The 12667-nt window shown below is 51.4% G+C and overlaps 1 protein-coding gene across 3 annotated transcripts in view; it reads left to right on the forward strand.

Moving 5' to 3' along the window:
- Positions 1-2788: 2788 nt before the first annotated feature.
- PIK3CD (phosphatidylinositol-4,5-bisphosphate 3-kinase catalytic subunit delta) overlaps positions 2789-12667 on the forward strand; it is a 52232-nt gene continuing 42353 nt past the window's right edge. The window contains exon 1 of one of the 3 annotated variants that reach the window (XM_041770627.1): positions 2789-2914. The gene's annotated coding sequence lies outside the window, so the exon portion shown is untranslated. The remainder of the gene's footprint in view (positions 2915-12667) is intronic. The other 2 variants (XM_041770629.1, XM_041770628.1) reach the window with 2 other exon arrangements.

A 12667-nucleotide genomic window follows, 5' to 3' on the forward strand; every position in this document is an offset into this window, starting at 1 on the left:
GAAGTGGGCTCCTCATGCTTGCACCCCTGCGCCAGGCTTATGAGCTTGGCTCTGGCTGCCCTGAGTTAACCCTGCTTGTGGGCATGTGTGGGTGTCAGTGGTGAAGCCACTCAAGGTCGAACAAAGATGCTTACTGCATCCGCGAGAAGCTGCAGACGCTGGATGGCTTTTGGAGGGGAAGTTCTGCAGGAGAAGCAGCAGAAGGAAACAGGTCTGGAGGCCTGTGCGCGCTCCTGCCGCCTGCCTACCCGAGCCTGTTCTCCACCGACCAGCAGCTCCTTTAATAACCGAGACCTCTTCTTCCTCTTCCATAAAATGGGGCGGAAGGATTTCCCCTTCAGGGGGTCATGTGAGTGATAAGGCCTGGTCTTCCAGGCGGCTAAGATGCTCCTTTTCTTCTGGGACTGCTATAAATTCTCCACCATGGCTCGTCTATTTTGTTTACAATTCAAAGGGAACTTGAAGTAGCTTCCTCCAAACACACATGACAGCAGTTAAAAATAAAGCAAGAAAGAGATCAGAAACTATAGAGAGGAAGGCAAAAGGCAAGTCTATCTGGAACTTGAGAGACAAGGGACAGTGATGACTGTGCTGGATGTTATGGTCGGCATCCATCTCCTGGCACCCCAGGCAACAACAGAGGGAGATACGTCGTATGGTGCTGGTCTCAAAAAGGAAATGTGCTGGGTTTTCAGGAAAGTGAAACTTCTAGGACTGGGGCATAGGCAGCAGTTAGACACTGTGTGGCCCCCAAATGATTAAACCTTCCAGAGCCTCGGTTTTCTAATCTGTAAAGTGGGGATAAGCTATCCCTTGGGAGGCTGTTTTAGGGACAGGAGATAACAATATGAGGAGTGTATCTGAGCATTTGGCACACCTTGGTTCCCCGTGTTGCACATTACAAAGCATGACGTGAATGGCTGTCCTCAGATATTCACTGAAGAGTGCTTTTTAAAAAAAAAAAAAGTTATCTTCTTTTTTAAGATTTTATTTATTTATTCATGATAGACACACACAGAGAGAGGTAGAGACACAGGCAGAGGGAGAAGCAGGGATCATACAAAGAGCCTGGTGTGGGACTCGATCCAGGGTCTCCAGGATCACACCCTGGGCTGCAGGCGGCGCTAAACCACTGCGCCACCGGGGCTGCCCTGAAGAGTGCTTTTGAATGATGCAAAAGCATTCCTCACCTGATGGCTTCTTCCACGGAACTCTGAAAGCCAGGGAGTAAATTGTTTAAATTGCAAACTAGCAAAAGCAGGGCTGGGACGGGTGTCGGAAACCTCAAGCGGGCTGCCTCCCCTGCCATCAGATTTTCTCTCTGATGTGTCCATTTCTCTTCTGGCTCTTGGCTGTATCTCCCTGGAGTGGGCTGGAGACTTCTGCCGAGGACAGTGAGATGAGCCTGGGGTAGGATGGCCTGGGCTGTGAGCCTCTGATGATTTGTTGGGAAGGATATTAGGGTAAATTCCTGGGGACAGACCCAACATTTTTTCTTTTTCTTTTTTAAGGTTTTATTTATTTATTTATAGAGACACACAGAGAGAGGCAGAGACATAGGCAGAGGGAGAAGCAGGCTCCATGCAGGGACCCAGACCTGGAACCCGATGCTGGAACTCCAAGATCACATCCCGGGCAGGGCGAAAGGCAGGCGCCAAACTGCTGAGCCACCTAGGCGACCCAACATTCTTTCTTAAAGGGACAATATGGGCCCTTGTGAGCTCCTCCACCGGCGTCCTGTTGAGAGTCCAGAGAGCCAGCAGCCTAGATCTCAGAACACTGGAAGCATTGAGTAACCAATGGGTCTTTCCTCATGCTGTTCCCTTTCCTGGCTGCAAAGGGAAGTCTCTGGTCCTCTCTTTGCTGCAGCCAGAGCTGGGCCCATGCTGGTCCCCGGAGGCAGGGGTATTGCTTGGGTAGAAAGAGCCCTTCTGAAACCTCAGGTTCCTCATATCTCCAAGGGGAACAACAGGTGTTTTACTTCCCAGACCCGGTTGGGGAGGGTCCTTAAGTCATTGTCTAAGCAACTGACTCTTTGGCCATCACACCCTAGAAGGGTTTGAAGCTACTATTGGAACCTGGCTAATCCCACACCCCCTCTTTGTTTTTTTTTTTTTTTAATTTTATTTATTTATGATAGTCACACAGAGAGAGAGAGAGAGGCAGAGACACAGGCAGAGGGAGAAGCAGGCTCCATGCACCGGCAGCCCGATGTGGGATTCGATCCAGGGTCTCCAGGATCGTGCCCTGGGCCAAAGACAGGCGCTAAACCGCTGCGCCACCCAGGGATCCCCCACACCCCCTCTTTGTTCTTGACTTGCCTGAGCTTAGAGGCCATGGCTTTCCTCCAGGGCTGAGCCCATGGGACTTTGCACCCTGGGCCTCCGTTACCCTCCCTCCAGCCCAGCTACCCCACTCTTGGCGCTGGGAGCACTGCCGGGTGCCTAGAACTGCAGCCGCCACGTCCCTCTCCCGCCCTCCAACCTTTCTCTGGCCACTGGAAATTCTTGGTGTGTGAACGTGGAAAGCGTGGGGGTTTTATGGGCTTTAGGACCTTTATTTGGTTGTTTTTCTTTGTATAAAAAGAAAACTTGTTTTGAAGAAGGGCAAGATGCAGCTTCCAGACACCTGGGATGCTGCTCCTCCAGCCGCAGACGGGGTGCGGATTTGGGGGGGGTGGAGAGGACGGGGTGGGGGGTGGGGGGGCTGGCGGGCGGCAGGAGGACCTGTTGTTTTTCCTGTTGCAAGTAAAAAGGAAACAAAGTGGGAAGTGGAGTGTGCGGGCTGTCAGCAGGCGGGGCGCCCCCAGCGCGCCCCGCCTCCCTCCCTCGAGGCTCTCTCGCGCCCAGCGCCCTATAGCTCCTAGCGGCCGCCGGGCCGAGCCGCCCAGCCCCTGCCAACCGCGCCGGGACCGGTAAGCGCTCCCCTCTGGCTGCGTCTGGGGAGGTGGGGAAGAGAGCCCCGGGACCCGGGGCTTCGGGGACCTCGGGGACCTCGGGGGCCGGCTCGCGGGCGTCTCCGGGTGCCACAAGCGGCGCGCCCTGGCCGGGTGCGTCTCCGCGTCTGGCGAGCGCTGCAAGGGGCGCCCTCCCGGGGAGGCCGCCGGGACCTGGGCGCTGCTGCGCGCCCCGCGGGGCCCGACCGGCAGTTCCCCGGCTCGGCGGGCCCGGGCTGCGCTCCAGCGGCGGGCGTGGAGCCCGGCGGTGCTCGGCCGCGTGCGCCCTGCCCCGAGCGCCGCGAGCCGGCAGAGGGTGCGCTCCGGCCGCGCTCCCGCTGCCGTGCGGCTCCGGGCTCCCGCCTGGCGCGGGCGAGCGGGGACCGGGCGGGGAGCGGCCCAAGCCAAGTCTGCCGGGCGCCCCCCTCCGGCCCCTCCCGGCGCGCCTGGGGGCCCCGGGCCTCGGGCGCCGCTCGCCGCGTGTTTACTGCAGCCGCGGGCGGAGACCTGCCCCCGGATCTGCGGCTGAGCCCGGGTTACGGCGGCAAAGCCGCCTCCAGTTGCATTTCCGGACTCTTTTCCCCCCCTTCTTTTTAATACTCTTACCCGTAATTCAGCCACAGTGAGGCTTCATCTTTTTTTAAATCGGGTTTCCTGTTTTTATCTAGGCGTCCTTCTCTGCTCCTCGCCTGAAATCGAGGACAGGGGAAACAAGGAGACCTTTGGTGGGGACCGGGATGCGGGAGCACCCAGCGGCCGATGCTCCGCCCGGGTGGGAGATGGGGTCCATAGGGCCAGGAGAAGACAGACGGGAGGCCCCGAAAAGTACGCTCCGGACGGGACGAGGGTCGGGATGGGATCTCTGGGACTGCGGTCGGGCGCCTGGGGCGGCCCGGGCTGGCGGCCCCCGTACCAGACCTGGTCCCGGCACGCTCGGGGAACTGCGGTTGGAGCCCTCGGGAGTCCTCGAATGACCGAGCAGCTTTCGCTTCGTTCAGGTCCCCTGAAAGTAGAGAGCTGAGGGTCTCGGACCCCAACAGAATATCCAGTGGGGCTGCTTCACCTGCACTCCTGGGGCAGAAAGCCCCATCGCGCACCCCCGCCCCCAAATGTGCTGTGCAGTCGCGGGTGGACGCGGGAAGTGTGCCCTCGGGGTGTGTGTGTGTGTGCATAGGTGGGAGGGGAAAGTACGCTACTCCAAAGGCACCTTGAAACGGAGGATTCATCCCTCTGCTCACTTCCAGGAGAGAGGACTATTGGAGCCCCTGGCAGTGCCTTGGTGTTCTTGCCAAGTGAATGAACGGTACCCTTGGGACTCCCCCCCCCGCCCCCCGCCCCAGGCAAAGGATCGACCTTTTTACATACATGTTTTCAGTTGAACAGTCATAGGAGCTGAATGATGTCTCCATTTTCCAGTGGAGGAAACTAAAAGGCCCAGAAAAGTTAAATAACTCGCGACCCACACAATTTGCAAGTAGCTGATCCAGAACCCCAGTACCTTCCCCCCCACTGAAGCGTTGGGTCATCTGTAGGTGCTGTGGTTTGCAGATTAAGGAGAACATTTTCTAATAGTTCTCTTGGCCTGGGCATGGGGAATCTCGGATGGCCTTTCAGAGATGCAGCCTCTAAGGGACCCACCTTGATAATCCCCTGTTAACCATCAGGTTTTGACCGGGGTGATTAAGTGTAGATAAAGAATCTTCTGATTAAGGAAGCTGCCACCAAACACAAAGAGATGGGAATAGAACTTTCTCTTCTGCTCTTTAGAGCAGAAGTTTGCCAATGCTTCAGCATTTCCACGCCCTGCTGTGGTTTGATTTTTTTGACTTCAGGATTCCATCCATCCTGCCTCATGAGAACACTGCCTAGCACATGCTGAGGTTGGTTATTTTGCTGCTTTCACAAACTCCTGCAAGTGATGAAAGACACTCTGGGAGGCGAGATGGGAGTGGTGCTCTTGAAACCTTGGCGTTGCCTGTTCTGAGACATCCCAGCTTACCTCTTTCTGAGCCCCACTGCCCCCACCTCCTCTGCCCATGTTTGGAAACAGTGCTGGCCGCTCTGCATATATAGATGTTTCTGGAATTAGGGCAAGTGCCCCTGAGGTACTCCTGGCCACGCCAATGGTCCCCTTCCACCAGGACTTTTCTTGCTTCACTACCCCTAACATCTAACAAGTATTTATTGAGATCCCCTCCCAGGGGCTGTGCTAAGAACAAGGCAGGCAGGCAGGGAGGGTACCAGCCCCCTCCCCAGGTGGGTGGATCGGCATCTTACGAGACACAGACAGTCCGAGACACAGACAGTCCTCCTGAAACTAAAGACCAACCTTGGGCCTCATTCGCCTGTGCTCTCAACACTGCTTTGTCCAGGGAGTTCATGGGGATATGAACGGGGGTGTGAGGGGTCAGTTCCTGCTTCACCTTGTTTTTCTTCAATTGCACAGTTAAAGGGAGTTAAAGGGAGAAGTGAATGTGCAACTCATGAGGCAATTCCCCTTTGGCTGGCTTATTTTTCAGAACGATTTTTGTTTAGAGAGCAGTCTCCTCCCTCTCAGAAGCCAGCTGCTTCTGTGGGTCTGGTGATGGGTCGTGGGGCCCCACCAAATGTTTCTTTACCATGGGATCTTAGAAGAGCTCTTTGAGCCACTCCCCAGGGGACAATCATGTTTACCAGCAAAGCTGTTGGAAGGGCATGTCCAGAGCAATGTGCCCCAGGAGGATCCGGGAGCGCCGCCCTGTCTGATGGTGGAGGTATGTAGTCATTGACCACCAGCTACACAATGGCAGAAGCCTGACTTCTCAGGAGGAGAGGGAGACTTCTCCTATTTGTGTCATGGCCAGTGTTTCATAAATGACAAGGGTTGCAAAACTTCTCTCTAAAACTGAATTTTCTTTAATTTGGTTGGTGGAAATCCCCCCACAATCATATCAGAAATGCTGCCAGTTTCAAGATGGAAAAAAAGAAAAATTAAAAACCCAGGAACCTTCCTCCTCACTCTTTCCTAGCAGACACACACTGTGACTTTCTGTGGGTCCTACCAAAATATGGCAAAATATGGCCCACTCTCACCCTCCCTGGGGGCAGCAGAGTCCCTGGGGTCTGAGGTTGGTGCAGTGAAAGCTCCAGCTGCCCTGGTTTGTGTGCCTGTGAGAACCGCTCCCCTACATACACTCCTTCCCCAAGGGTGATAACCTGGCTCCCTCTGATGAGGCTCAGGATGTCTCCTAGAAATGGGTGCTTCCCAAGGCCGCCTACTTTCTGGGCCAAGAGGGAGAGTGCTTGTAGTAATGGGTGTGGCATTTCTAGAGTGGCATTTCAGTTAGCTTCGGTTTCACTCACTTTGAGGGAAATGCTTTCTCCACTTAGAGAAAATGCCAGGAGAGTGGGGAGTGGGTGGTTAACTTGAGGAACAGCCGCCGGGGAGGGAGCGAGCTGCCTGGCTCAGGCTTCGGTCCCCGGAATGATGCTGTGTTTGTTGCCTCGGGCCGCCGCCGTAACAAACCACCACAAATTTTGTGGCTTAGAACAGCAAAAAATGTATTCTCACAGTTCTGGAGCTCAGAAGTCCCAAGTCAAGGTGTCAGCCAGGCCTCGGGAAGAATCCTTCCTGCCTCTCCCAGCTCAGGTGGCTCTGAGGCCACACCACCCTACTCTCTGCTCCCTCGTCTTGTCTGTGTCTGTATCTTTCTGCTGTTTCTTAAAGGACACTTATTGGATTTAGGGTCCATCCTTAATTACATCTGTGGAGATCCTTTCTCTGGATAATGATTTTCCCAAATAATCCACAGGTTCTGAGGGTCGAGACTAGGGCACATCCTTTTGGGGCCACTATTCAGTCTGCGGCAGATGGACAGGAGCACGTTTCTTTCAGTGGCTGCTGGGAAGGTGTTGAACACAATTATCTTTGCAGGAAACCAGCTGTCCCCTGGGTCTGGGCCCTGGGCTGCTGCTTCCTAGTGTCTACCCTTCCTCTCCTATCTCCAGCTTTGTAAACTGGCAGTTCCCCTCCCCAGGGTCCCAAGAGCACAAAAGACAACTTCCAAGCTGGAAGAGGCTACCTGCAGACTAAGTTCTGCACCTGCAGAAATGCCTCCGCCTCCTGGCAGTCCTCCAGTCTCCCTCCTGATCTTTCCTCTTCTCTTCAAGAACTCTGCTCAGGGTCCCTCCCAGCCAGGGCTCCCCCCACCCTCTGTCTGGGGCCACAGAGCACCTCTCATTTTGGAGTTTCCTCTGTTGAGCCGCTCGCCGCCTCCTCTAGAGGTGGGAGCAGGGCTCAGTTTTATTGCTGCTTCTGCCTGGCCACCCAAGGGGCCCTGGCTGTGGGATGGGTGCTGAGACGGATCAGGAGCTCCCGGGACAGGAGGGTGCAATTAAGGAGTGCTCCAGGGCTCTTTGGAGGGTGGGGCCCCTCTCCTGCCACCCCTCCCCCTCCCCCCTCCCCCCCAGGCTGGAGGGGGTATGTGTGCATTGCTATGCTTTGCTTTGGTTGTGAAATCTGGGAGAAGTATTTTCTTATCAACAGGGAAGCAAGGTCATAGCCCTGTTATTGCAACTTTGAAAAGTCACTTAAGTGTGGTGGGGTGGGGTACGGAGGTGGTGGTGGGAGTGTTGCAGGGAAGAAGTCCTGTCTTTGGACTGGGTTTTCTTTCTTTTTTCTTTTTCTTAAGATTTTATTTATTTATTCATTAGAGACACACACACAGAGAGAGAGAGGCAGAGACACAGGCAGAGGGAGAAGCAGGCTCCATGCAGGGAGCCCGACTGGGATTCGATCCCTGGTCTCCAGGATCACGCTCTGGGCTGAAGGCGGCGCTAAACCACTGAGCGACCTCGGCTGCCCTCAACCTCTTTTTATCTGCTGAGTGCCCTCTGGCAAATCACATAACCCTCCTGAGTCTCAGAATCCCCAACTATAGCATTGGTAGAGTAATACCATCATCCTGTAAGATTTCATATGTTGTCACATGTTTAGTGCCACACACACAGCCACATGGCAAAACATGCAATGCCTATAAAGGAGCTGGTGCAGGGGCACCCGGGTGGCTCAGTGGTTGAGCGTCTGCCTTCCGCTCAGGTCCTGATTCCCGGGTCTTGTGGTCGAGTCTCACATCGACCTCCCCGCAAAGGACCTGCTTCTCCCTCTGCCTGTATCTCTGCCTCTCTCTGTGTGTCTCTCATGAATAAATAAATAAAATCTTTATAAAAAAAAAAAAGGAGCTGGTGGATAGTGGGTGATCCGTAAGTATCATTATCCCATTATCCCAACACAGCCACTCCCAATTTGAGTATCTTTCCCACTTTGGGGGGGTACACATTTGACATAGTTGTACCTAGTAAGCATGTGGGGGTTTTTATATTAATTTTTGTGTTTCAGTTGTAAAATATTCATGAAAAAATTTACCATCTTGATCATATACAGTTCTGTGGCATTTAACACATTCACACTGTTGTGCAACCAGCACTGCCATCTCCAGAACTTTTTCATCTTGCAAAATTGAAACTCCGTCCCCATTAAGCAATTTTTCCCTCTACCCCCACCATCTGGCAACCACCATTCTATTTTCCGTCTCTATGAATCTGACTGCTATCTGTACCTTATTAGTGGAATCATACAACGTTTGTCCTTTTGTGACTGGCTTATTTCACTTTGCATAACATCCTCAAAGGTTCATCCCTGTTGTGGCACATGTCAAAACAGGCTTCCTTTTTAAGACTGAATAACGTTCCATGGTGTGTATATGCCACGTTTTGTCTATCCACTCATCTGTCCATGGACACTTGGATTGCTTCTGTCTTTTGGCTATTAGGAATGATACTGCTGTGAACACAGGTATACAAATATTTGTTCAGGTTCTTACTTTGAATTATTTTGGATGCATACCCAGAAGTGGAATTGCTGGATCATATGGTTGGTATTCCTATGCTTAATTGTTTGAGGAGCAAGGCTGGGCTTCTGTAGTTTGCTTTATTCACTTAATGTTGGCTCATTGGCATGTTTCCTCTTTGCTTCACAACCTAGCCATCCTTCTCAGTGGCATTGTAAGTGTCAAAGGAACACCATCGTTATACCAAGCATCCTCCATTGTGGGACATTTATGTTGCTGTGTGTAAACACATACACACACGGGCACATGAGACTCAAAATACTGTCATTGACATTTTCTCATATTTGAGAGTTATTATATCAGGGCACCTGGGTGGTTCCGTTGGTTAAACATCCAACTCTTGGTTTTGCTTCAGGTCATGATCTCAGTGTCATGGGACTGAGCCCCATGTCAGGCTCCACGCTCAGCATGGAGTCTGCTTGAGATTCTCTCTCCCCTTCCCTCTGCCCCTCCCACTTGTGTGCAAGCTCTTTCTCTCTCAAATAAATAAAAAAAGATCTTTTTAAAAAAGATTTTATTTATTTATTCATGAGAGACACATAGAGGCAGAGAGATAAGCAGGCCCCTTGTGAGGAGCCCGATGTGGGACTCAATCCCAGGACTCTGGGATCAACCCCTGAGCCAAAGGCAGATTCTCAACTGCTGAGCCACCCAGGTGCCCCTAAATAAATAAATCTTTGAAAAAGAAAAGAATTATTGCATTAAAGAAATTGAATATTTTGATGGCTCTTCCTGCTAAATGGTTTACCAAGAAAGACTGGACCAATTAATCCCGATGATACATAATAGTTTCCCCACATGCTCACTAATATTGAATAATATTGGGAAAACATGTTTTACTCATAGGCCCCAAAGGTAATCATCTGAAACGTGTTTCTCTTATTGCTAATAAGGTTAAACAGCTTCCTTTTTTGGCTCTGGCCGTGTGTATAACATGGGGTTTGCTGCAGTGTAATATAGCATTTAAACTCCTGAACTCTGGAATCAGATGGATTCAAATCAAAAACCTTAGCTTCCCCATTTGCCAGCTGTGTGACCTTGACTAGAGTACTTACCTTCTCTGATCCTTGGTTTCCTCTTCTGTAAAATGAAGCAATGCAACCTATTCATAGGATTGTGTCAAAGATTAAATGAGAGGGCAGCCCTGGTGGTACAGCGGTTTAGCGCCTCCTGCAGCTGGGGGAGTGATCCTGGAGACCCGGGTCCCACGTCGGGCTCCCTGCATGGAGCCTGCCTCTCCCTCTGCCTATGTCTCTGTGTCTCTCATAAATAAATAAAATCTTAAAAAAAAAAAAAGATTAAATTAGATGATGAACATTAGCTAGCACATAGTTGGCAGCCAGGAAATATTAGCTGTTATTGTTCTTACTGTTATTCTAATTTAAGTTAACAAGTCTCCATTCGCCATCAAGATTCATCTTGTTTCATCTAGGGGAGACAGTACACACTTATGCTGAAGGGATTTAGGTTAAGCACAGGGATCAGTTTCCTGCTATAAACACAGACGGTCCTAGGAGGGAGCTGATAGCCGCCTTCTGGTGAAGTGGGCAGCGTCCTTGACTGTCTGGCTGGATTTGGGCATGAGCCTCTCCGAGGCAAGCAGATGCCAGGGGATGCTTTACCTCCCTGGGAGATGAGAAGAGCTTCGACGGGGTGCCCAGAATCCCGAGGGCCCAACAGGGCTGTTTCTCCAGGACCCTGTTTCCTACAGTCCTGCGGCCTCCATAGCTCGCAGATGGCAGATAAAGCCACCCTGATTGAGTCCAGAGTTCATACTGGTGGCTGTTCCACTACTGATATCCAGATGCTCCTTCAAACAGTTTGGGAAACTGAGGCAGGCATTTCAAGGGCGGGACCTCTGGGCTTTGGTGCCAGCATGGGTCGCTGCCCACAAAGCCAGCTTTTACAGCCCCTTGGAGGAGGGTGGGAGGCACTTCCCTCTCCGGGAGACGTTGGGCAGCCCCGGGGGAGGGGGATGTCGGTGGAACACACAGCACTTGTACACGCTTGTGCATGCTTGTGCATGCTTGTGCATGCCTACTGTGTGCATTCTCTGCTGCTGCCGACCCAGGTCTGGGGGGCGGTTAATGAAACTGGGATCTGACTCTCAACTTCTTCTCAAGAAGTTTCTTTTGGGGGAAAACATAGAAAACCCCAACATTCCCTGTCATCTGTCTCTATGTTCAGAGCCAATGAAAGGACGAGCAAGACCATGCCTCCTGCTTCTGGTGGTTCCTGGGCCCGGGACCCGAATGTTTGCTTCCTGTTGTGTGGTGTGGTGAATTTTTGAGTAACATAGTCCATCTGCTGTCAGTTGGAAAGCAGTGACGAATTGTGGGCTTTTTTAAAATTAAATGCAGCAGCACATTGAAAATGTGGTAGTTTCTCAAGACGTGTGTGGCTTCATATTTCCAGTGAGAAGCATGGCGCAAGGCACAGCGTTTCAAGAATGGGCTGAAAGGAAGCTGAATGTTAGTGTCAGAAGCCAGAACTTTGGGGCACCTGGGTAGCTCAGATGGTGAAGCATCTGCCTTTAGCTCAAGTCATGATCCCAGGGTCCTGGGATTGAGTCCCACTTGGAGATCCCTGCTCAGTGGGGAGTCTGCTTGTCCCTCCTCCCTCTCCTCCTTCTCGTGCTCTCTCTCTCTCTCTCAAATGAAAAAATGAAATATTTAAAAAATATATTTTATTTATTTATTTATTTATTTATTTATTTATTTATTTATTTATTCATAAGAGACCCAGAGAAGAGAGGCAGAGACACAGGCAGAGGGAGAAGCAGGTTCCATTCAGGGAGCCTGATGTGGGACTCGATACTGGTACTCCAGGATCACGCCCTGAGCCTAAGACAGATATGCTTAACCGCTGAGACACCCAGGTATCCATGATTAAATAAAATCTTAAAAAGAAAAAAAAAAGTGGGCATCCGGGTGGCTTAGCAGTTTGGCGCTGCTGCCTTCAGCCCAGGGCCTGATCCTGGAGACCTGGGATCGAGTCCCACATCGGACTTCCTGCATGGAGCCTGCTTCTCCCTCTGCCTGCGTCTCTGCCTATCATATATCTATCTATCTATCTATCTATCTATCTATCTATCTATCTCATGAATAAATAAATAAAAATCTTAAAAAAAAAAGCCGGAACTTTAGAATGAGATGAAAGTTCAGGTCTTGTCTCTGATGGTTGACACACGATGCCTTTCCCTCTCTGAGTCTCCAAGTTTTTTTCTGAAAACCGGGAACAAGTACTTCTTTTCCTGGATTATCACGAGGATTAGAAATAAGGAAACACCGGGGGATCCCTGGGTGGCTCAGCGGTTTGGCGCCTGCCTTTGGCCCAATGTGCAATCCTGGGGTCCCGGGATCGAGTCCCACGTCGGGCTCCCGGCATGGAGCCTGTTTCTCCCTCCTCCTGTGTCTCTGCCTCTCTCTCTCTCTCTATGTCTATCATAAATAAATAAATAAATAAATCTTAAAAAAAAAAAAAGAAATAAGGAAAGACCTGTCGCAAGTAACAGGCTCTCCAAAAATGGCTACTTTTGCCATTGGATGAATGATTCCTTGTAGCCCACGTTGTGGGAGCGAATGGATTTTGAGTGACAGGTTCTCTGTCACAGATTGTCTCTCCACTCATCATCTTACTTGACCCTTCCGGGACTGACCCGTGTGGAAGGCACAGAGCAGGTGGCAATAAATGCTACCATTTTATAGGTAAAGGTCAGAATGGCTTTGTCCTTTGTTATCAAGGACAAGTCCTTTGTTATCTGCTCTTCTTAGATGTGTCAAGTCCTAAAGCTTTGTTTTTCCCAGCTTTTTCTAACCCTTCAGCATCTAAAGGAACCTGAGGA

Source organism: Vulpes lagopus, chromosome 10 (assembly GCF_018345385.1).
Source record: "Vulpes lagopus strain Blue_001 chromosome 10, ASM1834538v1, whole genome shotgun sequence".
Taxonomy (NCBI): Eukaryota; Metazoa; Chordata; class Mammalia; order Carnivora; family Canidae; genus Vulpes; species Vulpes lagopus.